Here is a 22,930-nt window from a genome sequence, read left to right on the forward strand (position 1 = left end):
AACTCCGATGAAACCTTGTGTTTCCCCCCCTTTGGGACTGCATCAAATAAACACTAATAATGACCTTAGTATGAAAGGCTTGACATGATAGGGCTTCTCCTAATCACAAATTAATTTCTCATATACAAGAAAATACCAAAATTGCATTTTTCTGTACACTCACACAGATGTTTGTGTAAGCATATAGATATCTAAACAGATATGTAATCATATACATGTATAAACATTTATGCTTATACACACCCTTAGTGTGTATATACACACACTTTGTGTGTGTGTGTATATGCCCATATACTTTGAATTTGTGGATAATAAATAAAAGCTTCCTATGCTGGCAAGTCTTTCACTATTGTTTTAAAATAACTATTTTATTTCTTGGTATCCTGAATAAATTTTTCAGCTATCTTCAAGAGGAAAATATTAATTTAGTGTTAGAAACCAGCAACATTAAATGAATCAGTAAATACAAGGTATCAGTTTTATTTTGTCTGTTTCTTTTGTGTTTTATAATTGAATGGACTCTATAGATAATTAGACTCCTTTATGAATTTTATTAGGTTTTTAAATTGATTGATGGTTTTAGTGTGAGGCATCCAGAAATCTGAAGCTTGTCCTTTATTTTTCCTATCTGCTCCTACATCTAATTTTAAAATGGTGCCTGTGTGCAATGCAATGGAAGCACTTTAATTCTTATCACTTCTCTGCAAGCTCCTCTCGGGCAGCTGTTGAATGGTGTGAGAGGGAGGCAGAGCTGAGTGTGTCGTGTCTCACTAACCTGAGAAGGGCACTCAGCCTGTCCCTCCATCCTGGGGTTGCCTTGCTGCTCCCCAGAGGGTGACAGCACCTGCCACATCTTGCAGCCACCTTTGGGTTTTTAATTACTTCAAAGAATAATTTTAAAGAGTAATATCTGGGTATTTCCATGTTTGTTTTCATACGCTCAAAGCCAAACGCACAATTCATATTTTCACGTACTTTTGGTGTTGACCAGCTGTACTACTGGAAGTAGAGGGTTTTGAGTATCAATAGGGCAAAGTTACAGAAAGGACTTGCTCTAGGAGGAATGCAGGGCAGAGTTTGGGGCTTAGAGTGGAAATGTAGCTTAAAACAAGGTTTCAGTATTAAGAAAAATGCAAGTGACTGTGCTCCTCTGCTTGCTTGGACATGTATTGATAAGAGAGACCACCCAAGGTCTCTTAATAGGATCCTTAAAATAAATGGATGGCAGAACCAGGTGCTACCAACATGATCCAGCAAAAGCCCAGACATGGTGAGGGTGGAGATGCTGGGCTGAGCCAAAACAAGCTCCTGAGCAGGACTGGGTGGAAATCAAGGGGAGGTTGGTCAGGGACATTGAGACCTATTACTGCCCTCAGGGCTGTGATGGCTCCTTTGATAGAATTTTAGGATTTTCAAATTATTACATTTTAGGAGGCTAAATATTAAGATCAGTTTAAAAATCTGTATTTTAAAGGCTAGAAGTTAGCTTCTTTATGATTAAAAAAACCCCACAAAAATAAGCAAACAATAATCCCTAAAACAGACCAACTAACTGAACAAAAAACCCCAACAAAACATTATGTTCAGCAAATGTGCACAATGAATTTCAGGCCCACAATGCTAAAACAATATTATTGCAAAAGGCCCAGTTCTTTATAATCTGGCAGATGTCGTGGCCTTTGGGATTTGTGGAAATCTTCAGCTGCAGAATATGCAGTATTAGCCTTTGCAGGATTTAGAGCCACATTTGTTCTCAGAGACTAAAAAATGTTTCAGCCCACAAAATTTAAACCCCATATATTAAGCCATTACTTATAAATTTCCAAAAGTGTCTTATCCAAACCAGGAGCTGCTTTTGGTGTATTTGAACCATAAAAATGTACAAATGCAAAATACCAATGAAACGAGGAGACAGGTATGTGTGTGCAGGGATTTTGGGATTTTGTATAAAGCAGTTCTAAATGACACCCTCAGGGGCAGATTCCTCATCCAAGATAAGAGGCCCCTCCTGTAGCTGCCACAGTCATGGAACTTAATAGTTGAAATTAGCAGTTAGCCTTAGGCATGTTATCTTGTACTGGATGTGGCAATTTTCTAAGACTTTTTACACCACTGAGCAGTCCTGTTGGTTCCTGGATCAATGCCTCACTTTGGATGTCAATTTGCTCACAGTTTAAAACGAGGTTATCAAATCAGGTGGTTTGATCCAGGATCTCTTATAGTGTGTACCTTATATAGAACATAAGCTGGATTTTATGGTGTGTCAGTAACCTTTACAATAATAGCACTTTTTACCATGAATTTTTGTTTGGAATAGGATTTTCACTAGACTTTGGATGATGCAGTAATATAGGCTTTGTAGAGCTACTGTAAAGCTCTACAAGCTTCTCCATAATTAGCTTGGTGATAACTGAGTAGCTAAAAATTGAAAACAGAAAACGTTTTAATGTATATTCACATGGGATACTGTTCATATTGGTCTGGTCATTAAGAAGCTGTTTCTATCAGTATCTAAAATTGGAGAACATTTGTTATCATTTATGAAGCCTCAGCAGCACTAAGTGCTTCCTGTGGAGCCTCAGCTCTTCCTGCAGTCTCTGTTCCACTCCCTCACAGTTGCTGCTCCCTTGTAGTTTGTCTGTAATGGAACTAGGGAAAAAAACCACGTTCATCTCTAAATTTTACAACCAAAGTATATAATTAGTTGCATGGCTGTGCTTTGGGAAGAGTGCACTGGGGATTTCCAGCAACCTTGTGTCCCCTGTAATTCCATTTCCTCGTGTTTACTGTAGGGCTCTCAGACTGGCAGCTCCTTTGTGGCAGTCTGCCACGTTTTGTGTTCCAGAGCTACCCCTCACTGCCCCCCTGTGCTCCCAATGGGAGTGTTAGAAGGCTCGCTGGGATGTCTCTAAAACTACAGTGTGTTTGCAAAAACTCACCAGTTTCTGTGCCTTCGGTGTTAGCAGCACAAACTAACCTTCACCAAATATTTAGCATTCCCCTGCAAAAACTACCTTTGTATAGCACTCTTCATTGGGACCGTATTATTCCATTGCACTATTTTATACTTATAGTCTTTTCCTCTTGTTTTATTTTTTAATAAACTACACTAGTATCATGTTCAGATTTTTTTCAGCTTAAACATTCATAGGACAGAAAATGATTTGTAGAACTATAATATGGCTGGTGAGAAGCCCAAAAGAAGGTAAGTACTTTTGGGGCTCAGTCCAGCGAATACATGAAGAAAAACAATGCCTCTCATTATAAGATGCACTTAAAATTGCACTTTTAATATATTTTCATACCCTCTACATTTTTTTTTATTTACCCCTTCCTTGGAAAATATGTGACTCTGTAGGTACTTTTTCTCACTGTGATGATATTACTTAAAAAGCAATCCTCTTGCATGTCCTCTAAGAAACTGCGGCAGAGATTCTGGTAACATTTATTGAAGTTTTCATGGTAATTGAGCTTTGATGGAGCATAGACATAGAAATAAGCTGGACAACTGCCAGGAGCCATATCTTAAGTGCAAAGAGGTATTTGCAGTTTGAGGAAGTAATACACACGGAACACACATAGTATAGGAAAAGCTGACAGGATAAATCCTGGCTATAGGTCAACAGCATTATCTTCACACGGGGTTAAAATTGGGATTTTGTATAAAGCAGTTCTAAATGACTTTTAAAGAAATTAAAGAATGAAACATTGACTAGTTTCTTTATTGTTCCAGAATTTGTGCTTATTATAGACTCCTCCAGCTATAAGTGTAGTGCCATTCTTGTTTTCCTATTTTGCTGAGGCCTCTGTTATCTGACATTGACTTTTTTTTAATACTTCCCCATGACCTTCCATCAAAGGAGGACTGACTTGTTAAGGGAAAAATGTGCTGTTGCCTTTTACTTACCTCTCAAGCATGTAACAAGGAAGTTGGAAGCCCAAGTAATTTCACTGAAAAGCTGCTAGCTGTGTTTTTCAGAGTTGACCATAAACTGTTGCTGCATTATTGCAGAATTGTGGTATGAAGGAACAGACAGCCCTGGGCCAACAGTGTGAACTCAATGGACACATCATATATGTGCAGCACCCATATTTGCATCAGTTAAAAACTGAGAGAAACCATCACGTTCCTAGGCATTTACCCATTGCAGTTGGGAAGAGAGGCCTTTGGCCCCAGAGAACCAGCCTGAGTGAGGGTGCTGAGAATAGATCATTGTTCAGGTAGGGCAAGGAACTTCCCATTATCCCATTCTATTCCTTAGTGAGATTACAGAGGTTTGGAGAAGGATCTGTTTCTTCATTTCAAGAGCATTGTTTTGCACAGTCTTAAACTGCTAGGAGTTCCACAGCAAAGAAAAATGATGTGGGGAGAGACCATGAAATCATGATCTAGATTAATGTCTACAAGAACTTGAGGGCATTAACAGTCATATTGCTGTGCCCTCTCTAATAGTTTGAAGGCCCTTCAAAATGGCTCAAATAGACAGGAGATAAGGCTGGAGAGAATTTTCATCCTTTGGTGTGTCAGGGGAGGTTTAAGTTGGGTATTAGGAAAAGATTCTTTACCCAGAGGATGGTTGGGCACTGGAATAGGCTCCCCAGGGAAATGGTCATGGCATCATGCCTGACAGAATTCAAGAAGGGTTTGGATGATACTCTCAGGTACATGGTAGGATTCTTGGGGCTGTCCTGTGCAGGACCAGGAGCTGGACTTTTATCATACTTGTGGGTCCTTTCCAATTCAGGAGATTCTATGATTTTATGTCTTCTGGTGCTTGTAGGGCCAAAGCCCAACGCAAATGCTGCAGTGGTTTCCATTCACAGGTCATTCTTGACTGGCAATTTGTGGGTGGTTAAGGCCCCTCTGAGCCATTTAGGTGCTATAAAAGGGATAGATCTCAGAATGAGCACGAGTCTTAGTAATATTGATTATTCTCACCAGGCATGTTCTCCCTCTTTTCTGGCACACACCCCCTAATCCAGCTCCTATGATACTTGATTTGTAATAACTGATGGATAATCTTCTGTGTTGCTAATGCATTTTACCATGTAATCTGGATCATGGGAAATGCACAGGAACATACGACTTGCACTACCCTAAATTAGTAGAGCTGCTTATCTCATAGTCACTTGGTAAATCCTTTTCCTTGTTCCTTCATGTCTCTTCGCCCTTCTGGAGAAACAGGGTTTTTATGATAAAAATCACCACAATTCTGGTAATTGTCAGTGTAATTAAATATCTCTCAAGTTTCATTCTGACACACAAGAATTCCAAAAACAGTAATTGCTCTTGATTAACAATCAACTCCAACTCAGGAATACAAAAAGAGCTTTATTCTGTATCCCTATATTTCCCTGTGTGTGCTTCAAACAAGCCTGTCACATTTTTTCCCCTGTTGCTTTGCTCACGTAAGAGGAGCTCTTTGTAAACATCTGCAAGCATCCTACTTCAGAGCCCCCTTCGAGATCTCCTGTGCGAGAAAGGCTGCAAAAACTTGACAAGGAGGTGGTGGGTGATTTAGTATCAGTATTGCCTCCCTGCTGAGAAGTGTGTTCTCAGAGGTTTTGGTGCTCCCTTTGTTTTTTCTATCTCCATGTGTTGTCTGTTGTATGACCTCTCCTGAGGAAAGACGCTTTTTTGTTGTTGTTGTTGCTGGTTTATTCGACTCCAGGGACAACAAACTCCCGATCCCATGGCTGTAGCTCTACACATTATTCAAGTGCAAATAACTAGGTTCATACAGGGTGCATTCAAGAAGGAAGGATGCAGCTCTCTAAAGCATTCCCAGTCTCTCTTAGACAAACTCAGGTATGTGTTCTGCACAGCTGTTGTTAGATGTGGAAGAAAATAAGCACTTAAATGAACAAATCAAATGGAATTCCATTATTTAAATAGCGTATTTTTTCTTCCAATTTTGTTGCATTGATATAATTTTGAAAGTCTGATGGGAATATTTTAGATAGCTAAGTCTGAGGTACATATAGTTCATCAAAGTGAATGCAAATGGAATATGCTTCATAATGTGTTTGCTGCATAATAATACAGAGGTTTTGTATTTGTTGTGTGTGTGTTGATATGAAAAAAAGGGTAGATTTGTTGGTATCTCAGTAGTTGCCACATATCTAGCAAGAAAGCACAAAAATTTCCAGGTCTATTTGCTAAGCACACCTGGCTTCCACACTAATTTCCTTTAATGGTAGATACTCGTTTGTGTGAGATGCTGTTGCTTAGTTTCTTATACAGGGAGTTTCAGGCTGCAGACAAAAGGTTTACTTTGGGACTGCCTCTCAGCTTAGAGATACGCAGCCTTTTTCTATGCAACTTGCATAAAAATCAGGCGGATTTCAAAATCAATGTGTGCCTTCTGTAAATTCCCTCCCCACGCATGAATTTCACATATTCCAAAGAGTCAGGTGAGAAAAGCCCCTGCCATGTTATGATAGCAAAACATCAGTGATGGTTTAATCTGTTTGTGCGTGAGGCCTATTCATGCTAGGTTGAGGACACAGATCAGTTTATTTTGCAATAGTTCATAAACCTTCATTTAGCATTAATGTACGATATCTCACAGCATAACGACGGCATGGCTATTTGAGGAAATGGAGACAGCATTTGCATGCTAACAATAAAGAAGGGATAAACATCATTTCACTGAAAGGCAAAATTAGGAAAAGAAACAGCCAGCGTAAATTAAATGTTTATAATCATTACTTCCAAGCCGTTTAGGATTTCTCCTCACTGGCAGGCACTGCCAGCCTGCTTTTATGCAGCAGGGAGACATACGCTTCTCCTGTATCGCTTGTTGTTTCCTTGGGCCTCCCGAGGGGTGCCTTCCGGGCATTTCATAAAACTTGCTTGGGATTCTGCGGTATAAACTACTGCTTGCTATGTGAGAAAATCACAAAATGTACTGTGGTAGCCAGAGGCAGAGGCGAGGATGAAAGGTGTTTGAAAGAACGCCCAACACTGTCATTCGTGATACAGAGAAAAAGAGCTGGAGTGTTGTGGTCCCACGGCTTCTGTTGGCCTGGCTGAGCTGTCTGGTTTTTTTCTTTTTATCTCATTTGCTTGTTTTTTTTTTCTTTTGATAGAGAGAATATATCACCTCTCTTAATTTGGGGAGGGGTTAACCAGGTCATATGGCTTTGTTATGAATGAAGACAGACTACTTTTGTCTTCCTTTTATGCTGTTGTGGGTTGTTTGGTTTTGTTGTTGTTTTATGTTTACTGTTTCAGTACTTTCTGTAGACCTCTTCTTTTGCAAAAGGGTTTTAGAAACTAAACATAAAAACCCACCAAAACAGGCTAAGTAAAACAGACTTTTAAAGCACATATTTACTATATTCTAATTCTTTGTGGATGGTGACTCTGAAAGTATATATATTCATTTAAAATTAATCAAGTATTCTGATATAGATCACAAAAGTAATGACTGCAAAAAGAAGAAAGGGTTGCCAAGCACTTGAACAGGCTTCCCAGGGTGGAGTCTCTGGAGGGATTTAAGAGGTGTATACATGGCTTAGTGATGGACTTCACAGTGCAGGCTTAGTGGTTGTATTCCATGACCTTAAAGGTGTTTTGCATCCTAAACTATTCTATGATCCAAGAAACCAGGGATGCATATGTCCTCTGGAAAGAGGTGAGAGTTTAGCTAGTTATTCCAGTGCTGTTCTACCACTTTGACCTCAGAATAACAAATGGGATCCTTATTGGTGTTGTTTGTCAAGAAAGGCCCAAGAGTTGTGTGAACTGGGGTGCAATGGGCCAGGTCATGCTTGGACTCAAAAGTAAAGTGGGAGGAGAAGCCTTGTCATAGAGCTGGTGTGTTCCTGTTTATTGCTAAGAGACTCAGACTGAGCCCATTACTGTTGGAGACCTTTCCTCACAGGTCTTTAGCTTTAGGTCTGCTATGACCTGTGATGATGTGCTTTAAACGTAGCTGCCTGTTTCCACACAGGGGGCAGAAAGGTAATTTTAATGGATTCTTTGCTGACCATGCTGTGTTGTGCACGTCTTCAGTCATGACACAGAAGGGTGTGATAAATTATTTCTTTTCGTGCACAAAGGAGCACAGTTTTGTGGCTTTGCTCTCTTCCCTAAGAGGTTGACAGCTGTGTAACAAAATGGAAAAGTGGGGTTCAGCTGTAACTAAATTTGACGTACTTCTACCACTGTATTTAAGGTATGGGATCTCTTATTTGTGAATTATTGCAAGTTGCCAATCCAACCTGTGCAGTGTTGCCCTGAATACCCATAGAGGATGGCACTAGTCAGTGGTGACAGATACCAGGCCCTAGTGAGGTCTTATTCTCCAGACTTTTCTGCAAATAATAGTGGTACCTGTAGTGAAGAAACCAGTTGAGTCATCTTGCTAATCAAAGGGATTGCTATTTTGCTGTTATTTCCCCAATATAAATTGCTCATGTGGTCTCTTCATTGACTTATTTTCCATCTATTGGGCTATGTATAATCTTAATTTTGTTTAAAAAGAAAAAGCTGTGTTCATCTTAAAAAACATTAAACTACTTTTACTTATGCTGAGTTTCTGAAAGAGTACTTGGTGTTTGCTACTGCCAGTCTCCCTCCTGTTGAATCACCTCTTTTGCTTCTCCTCCACAGATAATAATTCTTTACCCCTGAGAATTTGTTTTCATTTTGTTCTGAAATGAAAACAAGGAGCAGAGGAGCTGATTTGGATTACGTTGATTAAAATTTATTTTTCTTCAATAAAGTCAAATAGAGTTTTCTCACAATATTAATTCTATGATGATACTGAGGGCTTCGTGTAGGAGGATCACAAAGGAAAACACAGTACAAAAAGACACAATGTTAAATCCAATATGTCTAAATAAACTTTTCTGTTCCATTAATTCCTATATATGTATGGGGACATATCTTCTGAGTATCCAAGTTACTATATTTTTACAGAAGAAATAACTGGCTAAATCCCTAAATATCTTTTTTGATCTATTTTCAAGAGAGGAAGCTATAAGCAACCCCCATTTAAAGTGAGGAGCAAATGTTTAGTTTACAAAATTTATTAAAAAAAATAATCAAATTTGCAAAGTTTCTCTAAAACGCTTTGCATTACTTGGATTTTATATCTGCATTTCTGTGTTCCAGTTAGGCACCAAGGTGAAAGGACAAGAATTAAGGAGGGAAATTTTAAATTGACCAGAAATATAAGAATAAAATACTTGAGACACAAGAGATATTGAATTAAGTCTTAAGCAGAATTTAACTTCACTTTCTTCTATTAATGTTTGATGACCTACTTTGACATTACTGAATGTAGAAGGTACATGGATATTTTTGACTGAGTTCTACAAAATCGGGGTTATAAATTCTTATCTTTGCAAAGGTCACTGTGCCAGGACTTTCTCACAAGAGCACCCTTGTGAGGGTGCACCCTGAAATAAGCACTCTGAATAAAAATAAGCTATGTTGTCTCAAACACTAAATTAAAATGTGGGTCCTCCTACCACCATATGTAGTGTAATATGCAGAAAAGTGGTTAGAAATAGCTCACCATTACTTACACAGCACAGTCCACATGAGTAAAACATCACATGGGCCTGTCCTTTTACAAGTCCTAAATTCTTTAATGGCTATTTTTTTCTTTGCATCCCTCTTCCTAAGACATTGAAATGGAACATTTTTGTGACATTTTTGTGACAGCATTAATTAAATTAATGTCATCAAACCGGGACCTGAGGAGCTTTCTGGACTGCATCACAATCCCATCCCCTGGCTTTATCCAGACTTTTAAACACAATTACACTTGAATTTGGACATTACTACCCCACCCATCAGCTGAGCTGTTACTCCTGGCTCTTGTTTGGTGCCTGGGTTTGCTCTGCAGCTGGGATCTGTGATGCCCTGTACTTCAGTCTTGAACCAATTCCACTGTGACTTTTCAGGATGCAATTTTTGCATCACCAGAAGTGAACTTTCTTGTAAGATGAAAATTTAAGTTTTCTTGACTAAGTCCCTGTCTTCTAAACTGGAATTTTCAGCCTGTTTCCACTGAAGAAAAAAAAACACCTTTGACAAAATGGTCACAAGGGGAATGGTGTATATTAAATGTTCTTGCTGCCTCTCAAAAAAAGAGTCAAAGAAAAATAAAATCAAGATTTTGGAGTTAGTCCTAGAGTCTTAGATTAAAAGTGCAGTCAGCTTCATAAATATTATTTTTGATGCACTTTTGAAAATGAAATAAAATTTGATTAATTACTATAAGGAAAAAGGAGCCTGATGCTTTAGCAAAGCACTATGGAGCCACTGACGGTACCATTGCTGGAAAAGCAATAATGTCTCATGATTAGATACTAGTTTTCTCCAGCTGTGCTGTTTCCACCACACTGCTAGGAGTAGATGCTTTGTTTCCTCTGGGGTGATACAACTTGATTTAAAAAGGAAGTCATAAAGTAGAACATATGACACTGAGAAGTAAGGTTATTAAAGAAATTAGCAGACAGTAAGCTATTAAAGGCTGTTAGGGTCTATAAAATTAGAGTGGAAATGGTATTTGTTGACATTTGTTTTATTTTCAATGGCTGACAGGAAATTCAAGTAGAGTTTAAAGTTGCAGAATTCTGGTAACTTGTGAGGAGGTGTGAGTGCTTCTATCAAGACATATTTTGGATAAAAATGCAGAAGTGATGATAAGACTGCCTGAAGAGCATTCTTGGTATGTGTAAAGAGCCTGCAGGTAATTAAAATTGAAACTTTAGAAGCACTGCCTATTAATCACCTGACAGAAGTTCACTTTGTGACCATTTTGCAATGATTTTGGTACTTGGCTGCTGCTGTTTCTGTCTTCAAAGAAGTCTGCTAATATCTCTTGGCTGTGCTTTGGCTGAGCAGATGCACAAGAGGAAAGCTGGCACACTGTCTGTGTGCCTCATAGGTTACAGACATTCTGTCATCTTGCTGATTTATAAGGAGGGCAATTAAACGCTTGCAGGATTCAGAGGGTTTGTGTGGGTTTGGTGTCTTTTATACTAGGAAGATCCTTCAATTGGCAGGATGCAAACTGGTATAAAAATAAAAGATTTAAAACAAACCACCCAGAAAACTCTGTGCTTCTGAAATATTTGAAAACATTCTTCTTCTTCACCGCTCCTGCCTTGGGAATTGAGGGGCTGGTTGTGCCTCCTCGGTCCCAGAGCAGCTCTGAACAGCTTCAGACCTGCTTCAAATTTCGCCCAGCTCTTTGTGGCTCAAAGAGTGAGTCTCTAAAGCAACATTTCTGGTTTTGTGGCCACATCTGTGCCATCAGGTCCAGAGCCCTGCAGAGGCAGAATGGCAAAGTACCTTTGCCTCTGCAAACCCTTCACGTTCTCACGTGCACAGTTGGACTGTTACATGTATGGTGATGTTGTTATTTCTATTTCAGTAAAAATACTGCTATTATCCAAATTGTTGACTTTGGTTTTGGAGAACAAATACGTGCCTGAAAATACTTTTTTTGGAATTTTTTTTTTTTAAGAGTTGTTTAATAAGCAGTGTGTTTCCCCTCTGGGGACACATGAAGGGATTAATGTGCTGAATTCTGCATCTCTACATAAATCTCTCAGGGAAGTCAAAATTGATTCACTACAATGGTGGTTATGCCCTGAAATTTCACTGAAAAATGCTGTAGTTCCCGATCTTGCTGTCCACATTCACCATTCTAAAAGACTGTAATAGGATCATATCATCTCATTGGGACCAATTTTCTTCTGTCATATTTAAGTACTACAGAGGTTTTAACGATTTAATGGCTATATTTCACTGCTTAACAAGAGAAACACTGTAATATTTCTCATCCTGTTATGAGTGCCCCTCTCCCGGTGCTCTGTTATTAAATATAGATTAGCTTTCCTGGAAAGAAAAAAAGGGCTATTGTGTTCTGATGTTTTGGATTTTCTTATTGCTCTCCTAAATAGTTTGCAGAAACTTCCTCTCCTATTCTCATCCACAGGATTGTCACTTCTAATTTGAATATTAAAATGCTAACACTGTTTAAATAAGTTTTTGATCAAAGAAACTAGTACTCTGAGCAAAGCTTTCTATCCATCTTCAAATGGCTTGTGTGCAAAGGTGATGGGACTTGGGTACCCTCCTCTTCTCTGTCCCTGGGAACACATGTATCTAGAGGAGGAGACTGGATCATTCTTCTAGAATGGAGTTTGAGAAAATCCTAATTCTAACAGTTGGACTGAATTATATTGGCTACAGTGAATAGTAATTTAATTTTAATGATGTACTTTATGAAGAACAGAATATTGGAGCTAATCATACGGAGTACTTTTTTTGGCCTTCAGCCTTTTTACACAAGCTCTGTCAGGTAATGAACAGGAATATTCCTTTCAAATATAGACACTATTTAATGAAGATGCATAATAATTTGCCTATTGCAAAAGCAAACTCAATATGAGAGCCAAAAAGCAGCATTTTTTTCCTATTTTTTTTCCTATGTCTTTTTTTTTTTTTTCTATTCATGAATATCAATCCGTTTAATCTTAGGTTGGTCATGTGCCAATTGCAAAGCAGACTTCTCTACTGTATCTTTGAAAGCTTTCTCCTTCCTTTTTTTTTTTTTTTTTTTGACATAGACAGAAAACTGTATGTCAAGAGAAGCTACTGGCTTGAAATAGAAATAGTCTCAAACTTGGTGGGCCAGAGTATTGTGTCCTCGTAAAAACATCTCATACTTTGAAAAAGTGAGGAGTCGGACCAGCTCTGTGTCCTTGCCCCACTTCCAGTTCTTGGTCTGTAATGATGTGCCAAGCTTTTCTGGTTATCCTGCACTGAAATTACTGTCAATAAAGTTCGTCAGTATGGAATGGTGATGTTACCATTCTGCAAAAAGACTTCCTAAAATTAAACACCAAGAAGTAGAGAGCTTTTTTTTTTTTTTGCCTATGACACCTGCCAACAGCGAGAAGGAAGAAAGCACCAGAATATCTGAAACACACATATCACATTTTGGTAAGCAATGATTAAAGCCTAGCTATGTAAGACAGTAACACAAACATTGCTACGGATAATATCTTATCCTTTTATTTTAGAACTAATCTTTTGATTCAAACTTTTACGAATTTGGATTTTTTTAAGACTTTATTTTCATTTTGAATATGTGCTTTTTCTTCTTCCTTTTGTCCAGTAAGGCAGAAAATGCTTTTTGAAAAGCCTTTCTGTTTCTGTTGACCTCTACAGCTGAGTAGCTTTCAGCTTTAGTCTGGGCAAGCAGTTGACCTTTGTATTTCAAAGGAATCAGAGTTTTTAGAATGGTTCCTTCCCATTCCCTTCCCACCCCCAAAAAGATATCCAACCAAACTCACTTCCATTTCATTTCAGGAGGAATTGATTATTTTGTAACTCAGCTCCTGAAGTTTTTTTGGAAGGTGTGATTACTCTGTAGTGCCTAGTGCTTGTGTCCACCCTGGCAAGCGTGAGAGTGACAGGTATATTTTATACTCCATTCCAATATCTGTACTTCTCAATAGCCATTGACTACCAGCTGTTTCCAATAGCCTTTTCAGGAACAGGAGGACTTTTACCTTACTGTCCATAAAAATATGCCTCTGCTGTTGCCACTAAACTTTATGTAAGCCATAAAATATCTTTTGGCTCCGACTTGAAACACAAGGAGAATGTTTGCACAATGAACATCAGACATTGTCAATGTTAATGTGTAATGTCTGTTGGCAGAGTTGTCTGTAAAGATTTTTTAGCCAGCCAAATGTTACTTCTGTTTCACTCAGAACTCATGTCTGTCATAGGATAGGAAGAATAACAGGTTGTATTAAAATTGGCTACGAGCGGCTTAATTTTTTTCCTGTTGCTAGCCTTTTGAGTAACTCCTGGCACCAATTACATATGTGTCAAACACATTCTTTTCAAGCCTTCTTTAGCTGACTGTGGATAGTGGAGTGCTCTATAGAAAATGTAATGGCAATTAAAAAATATTTATACACCCGTGTATACACATACGTGTGTATGTTCGATATAGGTATCTTAATGGATATCTTCAAAGTGATATGCTGGGTCTCTAACAAAAAATGCATAAAGAAATAGTTAAGTCTTGCAATTAATTTCAGCAGTTTCTAACTTACATTATTAGTATCCACAATGACAATATTTGAATCAATTTAGACTATACTTGGAATAGAGATTTCAAGCTTCATAATTGATAGTGTGCAAAACCCATCATCTTTTAATAGCTATTAAAGCTACACATAGAAAAAGAGAAGAAACAATGCAATAACTCTTCTTTTGTCATCTTTTATCTTGTAAGGTTGTAAAGCTTCAGTACTCACTGTTGTGAATAATACAGATATATCATTGTGCACCTCTCTGTGTCTGCACACATCTGTGCATCATTTCCAGTGTAAGTGATGTTCCCATGAATACTTTATCTAACTAAAGCCTCAGATTTTTCACACAGAATTATAAGCCAGGTCTGTGGTCTATCCTCAAGTAGTGGTGCTAGTTAAAGTATGGAGCTTTTGGTCTGGTTTGCTTTAACATGATGTTTCAAGAACTTTTTTCAGAACTTTCAGTCAAGATGTTGAAACGAAAGGGGAGTTCATTATGTGGATGCTCAGCTATAAATTTATTATACTATATGACTCATGAGGAAAAAATCTAAGGTAGGCTCCCTTAAATCACCCATCCAAACCTGATCCTTTCATATATATGCCAGACAGGTAAACTCCATGGAGGGAGAAAATTTAATTGTAGAAAAGTTAAATATGAGCCAAAGAATATGTGGCTATAAAATTACTCTGAATGTACAGAGAATTCAGGCAAAGATCTTAAACTCTAGGCTGGTCAGGCCTGAGGTAGCAGGAAGGAAGAAAAGTGTCCCTGGTGACTCCTGATTCTCCTAAGATCCAAAAAGGAGAGAGTCCAGTTAGTTTAACAAGATGTGCAATAGTCCAGCTTTATGTGAACTTTGGACATAGTGCCTAGTTGGAGTGTCTAAGAAGGAAACTTGCTTACCCTGTATCAGAACAGCTACTAAACCCGTCTGGTGGATACTTCCACATTTTGAGGTGTTGTTCTGAAATCACAGTAGCATGCACTGTTTTCCAGCCTGGAGAAGGTTGTGTCTGTGCTGAACCATGTGGTGTGCAAATTTTTCTATCCCAATATAAACTTGTTCTTGTGAAGGCTTCTGATTTTTATTTTTTCTAGTGTCCTACGGATGCAGAGAAACCCCTCCTACCTTCCCACTTTATGCTTTTCACCATTGCCATACCTAAATAAACATCTCAGGATCACAAATGAACATATTTTTCTGTTTTCACAAGACTCCTGGGTGTGAAGTATTTGTTCATATTTGACAACTGAGGGACTGCAGAAGATACATTTAATATTTCACCTGTAGTTTTCCTCAGAGAAGACAGGAATTCAAATCAAGTTTCAAAATCCTTACTTGATATCCTACCCATAGGCCATTCTTTCTTTAAACAGGTGAGCACTTACTATGGTGGGGGCAACTAGCAACTGATGGCCACTACAGGTATTATAAACAGGGATTAAATTTTGAACACCTTTTTCCCCAAGAGAAGATGAACATATCAGCTAAATGTATAGATGTATTAGAAATCTATCTATATATCGATATTCTTCGTGCCCAGAGAAAGGCAACAAAGCTGGTGAAGGGTCTGGAGCACAAGTCTTATGAGGAGTGACTGAAGGAACTGAGGTTGTTTAGCCTGGAGAAGAGGAGGCTCAGCAGGGACCTTGCTGCTCTCTAAAATTGCCTGAAAGGAGGTTGTAGTCAGGGGGATTCAGCCTCTTCTACCAGGTAACAAGTGAGAGGAAATGCCCCCAGGTTGTGCCAGGAGAGGTTTAGGTTGGATAATAGGTCAGGTATTGGAACAGGCTGCCCAGGGAGGTATTTAAAATACTTGTAAATGTGGCACTTGGGGATGTGGTTTAGTGGTGCACATGCTGGTGCTGGGTTAACAGTTGAACTTAGTGAGCTTAGAGATATTTTCCAACCCTAATGATTATATGGTTCTATGTATCCTTTAAAGGAACTTTAGACATAAGTCTGTGTGGTGTTTTTGATAGTGATTCATGTAAGGTATTCAATGTTTTTATGACTCTTTTCATTACTAACTGGCTTTATAGTTACTGGAAAGCAATTGAGAAGTGGGCAGCAACATCACTTGCTTGTGGAAACGGAGCAGTGTTGACTGAATGCTTGTCACAAACTGAATCTTGTCTTTACCCCACCAGAAAGAAGCAAACTCAAGAAAATAAAAACAAAATGCAGGAAAGAAGCATGTGCTGGATATGCTGAATAAGAAAGTTAATTTGTATAAATAATCAGCACTGCAAACACATATAAGGATTCAGCTACCCCTTCATATGGGAAAAATTGGGCCCCAAAGCTTTGCTCTGTCTTGAGCTCCTTCCCTGAAGTCAAGAAATGAGCACTTTTTAAAATGCTTCATAACTAAGAACTGAATCCCTGATTTTAAAAACATTGAAAAAGTATTAGCAGCTCACATACAAGCATTCCCTACTATACCCTTGTGCCTGGGCAAGAAATGGGATTTTTCACATAATCATGTATAGTCTTATTTATTTTTTGTACTTCTATAAGTGTGTTCATGAGCAGCTAATACAGACAGAGAGGCCAGAGCAAAATCCCCAGATTCAGGCACTTCTGAGCTGTGGAGTGTTCAAAATCCAAATCAGGGCTTTACAGCTTGAGCCCTTCTCTAATATTTATTCAGATTTATGATAAATGTAGTACTTTAGAGCTAATTCTTGTTCATAATGTATCTGTTGTTCAGTCGTGACTACAGTGTATAAATATCACGCATTTATCTTTGAGCCTGTAGACATTTAAGCCTCTGTTCTTCGGGGCCTTATTTATTTATTTACGCCTTTGCTTGTTTGATAGATGGCAGTAGATAAATGTTTCCTAACTGGAGATGTCTCATTAGTTTCTGCTTTTAGTATCATCTGTCATATGACAGCAAACAACAGGGAATTTTTGCACATTTGTATGACTGTATTGCCTTTTTAGTTATAGCTGTTCCTGTGTTTTCACAGGTGATACATAAATATAACCTTATCCTTAAAGACTATTTTCAAAGAAAATGCATTTACACTATAACCAGAGCCCTACTGTCTTGTCATTACAGCCCCACTATTTTCAAGGAAGCAAACTCATTCTGTGATATAGAAGGTGGAGACTGGGAAGCTGGCTCTGCTAAGCCTTGCCTAATGCAAACTGCTTTAGTATGCACATCACATCATGCCGGCTATACTGCAGGGAGCAGGCAGTTATCGCACAAGCGTGCATCCTCAGAGCCAGGATAAACACTCCGTTACTCTCCCTCTAAACTGCTCTTCTGGGAGGGAGAGAAAATAAATAGGGAGCGAGAGAGGCATTTGAAGTAACCTTTTTAAGAAGGAGGCAGCAGCCAATAGAACCTTTCTTTTTTTTCTTTTTTTTTTTTCCTTCTGTTTTTTTTTTCCCCCACTTCTTACTAGAGAAATTCGTGTTACCTCAGCAATTAAGGAGAAGAGCCAGCACCTAGGGTTCCAGGCTGTGAGGGGGAGTAGCAACTTGTACCAGGTAGGAAGCCCTTTCAACATCCTTTTAAATCCATGCAGCTCAGTTACTACTTGCTATGTTGCTGTACCATGTCTGACTTCTGGAGACCTTGTGTCTGCTAGTCACCATTCCCTGAGTGAAAGAGACCTTGGGGAGCTTTAATTGCCAATGACCTTCAGGGTATTTCTTGGAAAGACACTGGTACTTAGTGCTGTAAAGTAAAGCAATCTATACTTTCATCTGACGGCTTAAAGTGTGCATTTAGCATCAAGATGCAGCTGGGTGAAACTGCAGCTGTTACCCGTCTATGAAACCATGTCACAAATGAGTAAAAATTAGCCATTTTATAATAACTGAAGCAGCTGCTCTGCATTTTTAGCAACACGGCTGTATTACTTTCCAAAACTTATTACCATAAATTCTTTTTGTGCTGGAAAGTCAGCAGATATGCTTTACTGTATTCAAAGTTATTTTGACAGTTATCTACTATATTTTCATAGTTACTTTTGCATATTTTATTAAGACTTCTCTAAACTTTCCTGAGGCAGCTGTGTCTTATGTGGCAGGTTAATATCTCTGCTAACAAATAATTTGTGTAGTGATTGCAGTGAGTGGTTACGATATTCGCTGTACGGTGTTGCCTGCTGTGAGCCTGTGGGAATGCAGACATCTCCTGAGATCCCTGAGGGATGGGGTGGGATGGAGCCCCAGGTCACACATGCTCATTTTGTTTGCCTTAGTACTACAGGGCAGAGGGGAAAGTGAGGAGGAGGTGAAAGCTGTAACTGGGCTTTGCGATCCTGTTGTGCAGTGTTTTCCTTCCTGTACTTTTATTTGGGTTCACTCACAGGAATGAATGGTTAGGTGACATCTGTTCAACCTGTGTTGTGTATATTGTAGCAGGGATGGGACTGAATAAGTTTATTAAAAGCAGGAGGAGCATTTGCATAAGTTCCTGAGTTAGGACTCAATCCTGCCTGGGTCACCATGGTGTCTTGAGACTCAGTTTCGTTGTGTGATCAGTTTAAGTTGCTGTCTTCTGAGCAGTTAAAGGAGTCTGAGGCAAACTTTTGCAAGCTTTAACATTTCCTTCTATGCATCAGACCAGTGACAGGGAATTCTTAAGGGTAAAAATATATATGTATTTTCAAAGTGTAAGCAGCGGTGTGGGTAAGTATACCATGTCTAAGGATTCAGTTGTTTGCAAGAAAACCTGAAAATAATGTTCAAAACTATCAGAGCTTAGGTGCCACTGCTGTAATAAAAAAATAAACACTGATAATAGCAGAGCTCTCTCAGTACCCGCACAACCTTTTCTTGTATGTAATTGCTCTATGCAGAAATAGCTCCATATATTTTGTTTAAAGGTATCTTGTGACTCTTATCTGTAGGAAAAACTATTGAGGATGTCTAAATCTGTAGCCTTTTTTCTGACAAGCATAATGAAAGAAACAATTCTTACAAAATGAGAATTGTGTCTGATAGCAATAAAAGCTAAGGAGGTAAAAAAGAAATAGCTTTGAAAATTACGGCTGTGAAATAGAGGTGAGATCTAGTTAGTGACCAGCATTGGTTAGAGGACCTGGCAGCAGGTGAGAACAGTTTTACCCTCTGAGAAATGCAATGCTTCAGAGAATTTACACTTGGAAAGTACCACTTCAATTAGCAACCAAGATAGGAAGAAAACTGGAATGGGAAAGTGATGTCTTGACTACTTTCATTTCTCTTGATATATGAAATTTGTGATGAAGGAAATTATACCCATGCCCTTCAGGGTTTTTTTAACAGGTCGATGTAAAACCAAATGAATCATTACTTTAAAGAGAAAAAGGGGGTAGTAAGTTGAACACATCCACACATTTCACTAAAAACTCATAAAATTCAGGTTTCAGAAACATTTAAGGTAAATTACAGCTGGTTGGTGAGGGGTTTGGGGTTTCTTTTTCATTTGCTTTTCTTATTTCTTTTTTTTTTTTTTTTTTTTTAACCTCCAGTCCAAATGCTCACCCTAAGAATATGTAGAATTCTCAAATGTTTTCAAAAACAGTTATCAATAAACTCAGGCCTTAAATTTTGGCTTGAAAAGGTTTATTATTTATTAATTCATTGTCACACTTTGTAGGTTTCTCTGAGAGAAAGGGGTCATGAGGACTGCATTGGGATATGTAGGTTTCTTGCCTTGGTATTGGTTGCAGGTCACTACCTTTCTATGCCTCAGTTTACTGCTAGGTAAAAACCTATCAGGAGGTAAAAACCTATACAGGTGTTGGCAACTGCCTGTTGTGAAACATACTGCAGATCTGAATTTTTCCAGATTATCCTCATTCACACTAGTTGTGCTCTATGTAGATTTAGTTTTTTTGTGACTCTAGTTCACCTTGGCTTTAATTATTTCTCTGGATTTATTACATGTTGCTTACCCTACTACAAACCTGCTGAACAAACACTTCATGACTATAAACCATATTTTAAATCATAAAACAGGTAGCAGAAATCTTTATGCTTCATGTCTACCCTGAAAGAGACTCCCTTTACTGCAGAGAGCTTAGTGTGGATGTGGGATGGCCCTGTCCATAGGGGGGGAACTGTTACCTTTAACAAGATCCTTCAGGAGCTCAGGAGTCACTGATAGAAAATCTATGATGTCTATGTGTCTAAAAGTAGATTGGATTGACTGCAGCAGAAATCTTAAGACTTCTCAGCAGAAATGATGCAACTAGTTCTGCAGAGTTTTTTTTACATATAAACCCAGAAATATCTGACTTCCAGAGGTATCAAATCAGACTATCCAGAGGTATCAAGCATAGCTGACATCACATTGTTGCATTGCAATGTGTGGGTACCCCCTTACATTGGTGGCTTTGACCAAGGCTCTCTATTTCTCTATTAGTTTCCAGAACTACTCTGTTCAGCATCCGTGTGGTGGAGAACTGGGACTCCTAGTGCCACTGGAAATCACATGATGAAGCCTCAAATTTTTTTGCAAGGGTCTTATCTTTTGACAGATAAAAGAAAAGGTCCCTCTCTAAAACTAATTGATGTTTCTTGGTTCTTTTTAACATTTTTCTAAATCAAAGAACTGACCTGACTGGAGAGTTTGATGTTAGTATAAGGACTATCAAAATGCAATGTATGAAATTGTGGGTGTTGATATAATTCTGTGTTACTATGGGTCCCCAGAGTGGCCATTATCTTTTGATCTAGGTTTAGTTAATTTTAATAATCTCCTTGTTTTTTTGGAAGCAAAACACTAAACACACAGTCCCAGTAATGTATGATGACTGCAAATTTTATACATGAGGATTTCCAAACAACCTCACAGTTGTGATTATACTGAACAGACATGTCTGCACTCAGGCATGTCTTCTTTTTGCTGTGAGCATGAATGAGAGAATGAGACAGGATTTTTCTTTCTCCACTCTCAAGATATTGGGTAACATTTTTCCAAATGAACACTTGAAGACAATCAGGGACTTTTGTACTTTGCTTCTGATGTATGCAAGGGATTAGAATTAATGGTTGGACTCAAGGGATCAGGATTAATGGTAAGGCTGACTAACACTAACTAACCGTTGGAATTCACTGCCAACTTTAACAAAATAGGAAGTTACTTAACAGCACACAACTTTTGAGATTTATTTAAGCAATAATCCCCAAGAAACCAATCATTACTAGCAATTAACTGTTGGTTTGTGGGTTGCTGGACCATTAATGTTCTAACAAACTGACTGTTAACCAAAGTAACTGCAACAGCAAATTCTGAACTGGGTATTTGCTCTGACTGCAGGTTTCCTGTTATATAACTTCTTTATCTGTCCTACACTCTTTTAGCAGCTAGGGACTCATTAAATAATTTCTTCTCTGTTAGTGCCTTTTGAAAGTACCTTCTTTGTTAGTGCCTATGTGGAAAGGCTGTGATGTTGGAGCCAGATTTATCATACCTATAAGGCTGCACTTCAGACAGAATGTGAGAATTTTGTTATTTTTTCCCTGAAACTTTATTGCTGCTTTCCAAAAGACACTTAATGAAATGCCAATGTTTAAATAATGATTTAAAATAGATATATGCCTTTTTAGACTTATTTTTTCCTAATTGAAATTATAACAGCCCTGATCTGATTTAATCAGTCCTAGTAGCTGTGTTTAGCACAAGGAAGTTTTGATATAGGTCACTTTTAGTATAGGCAGAATCTGGGATATTTTGGCTTTCTTAATATCCTCAGTCTCATTCAGAGTTTAAAATGGAAAGTGAAACTGAATGGTGAGAGACATGGAAAATAAACTGGAAGATGAAAACCTGCTATTTTAATAAGTCTATTTAAAGTTCTGGGTTTATTTACTGTTGTATTCTATTTAATCATTTTATTTTTCTGTCGTCAGGAAAAAAATAAGGAAAGAAACAAGCTAGATATAAAATTATATTTCTTATAAAGTGGGACAGCTGTTTTATCTCAGCGGGCTTTGCTTGCTTCATCCAGAAATCACCAATAGTTTAGGATGCAAGTGTGCATGTGTTGACTTTTCCTTAATGGAATTGAGGTGGGCAGCCCTACTAAGGCTGATTAGAACCATCACAAAATCTGCCATGCTACAATAAAATGAAGAGAGATGGATTTAGGTCAGTATCTAATGAGGCCCACATACAATGCTGGCAGGAATGAAAAAAAAAATCACTTTAAAAGTTAAATATGTAATCTGAGTAATTTAGAAAAAAAAATACAAAAAATCAGACACTAGCTTAAATTCTTTAGTCCGAATTTTACCTAGTACAGAAAATGATGCTATTTTTCCAAATAAAAAAGGAAATATCAGAAATAAAAAGGAAATATCATCGTACTTGTATGATGCACCCTCAGCAAGTTTGCCGGTGATCCAGAGCTGTGTGGTGTGGTCAGTAGGGAGGGAAGGGATGCCATCCAGAGGGATCTGGACAGGCTGGGGAGGTGGGTCTGCAAACCTCGTGAAATTCAACAGGGCCAAGTGCAAAGTCCTGCATAAGGGTTGGGGCACCCTGAAACACAAACACAGGTTGGGGAGAGGATGGAGTGAGAGCAGCCGTGAGGAGACGGACTCGGGGGGGTTGGTGGATGAGCAGCTCAGTGTGACCCTGCAATGTGTGCTCACAACCTGGAAAGTCGACTGGGTTGTGAGTCACCTAAAACAGGATTACTAGTCAGTGCTTTTCTTGTGAATGTGGCTTTTGTAAATATGTTTGTATCAACATTTCACAACTATATGCTTAAACACCCCCTCAGAAAACAAAATAAAGCAAAAAACCAATTCAGGTGCCAGGATGCCCTCAGGAGAAAAAGAAAGCACAGTATCTTTTAGGGCACAGGCAATAGTAGATTGGTTAT

The 22,930-nt window shown here is 38.4% G+C and overlaps 1 protein-coding gene across 5 annotated transcripts in view; it reads left to right on the top strand.

Moving 5' to 3' along the window:
- The first annotated feature begins 17,341 nt into the window (after positions 1–17,341).
- Positions 17,342–22,930, top strand: part of TENM1 (teneurin transmembrane protein 1) — a 755,935-nt gene continuing 750,346 nt past the window's right edge. For 4 of the 5 annotated variants that reach the window (XM_064669852.1, XM_064669856.1, XM_064669858.1 and 1 more), the window contains exon 1: positions 17,342–17,594. The gene's annotated coding sequence lies outside the window, so the exon portion shown is untranslated. The remainder of the gene's footprint in view (positions 17,595–22,930) is intronic. The other variant, XM_064669857.1, reaches the window with a different exon arrangement.

The sequence above is a fragment of the Pseudopipra pipra genome, chromosome 13 (genome assembly GCF_036250125.1).
Source record: "Pseudopipra pipra isolate bDixPip1 chromosome 13, bDixPip1.hap1, whole genome shotgun sequence".
Lineage (NCBI taxonomy): Eukaryota > Metazoa > Chordata > Aves > Passeriformes > Pipridae > Pseudopipra > Pseudopipra pipra.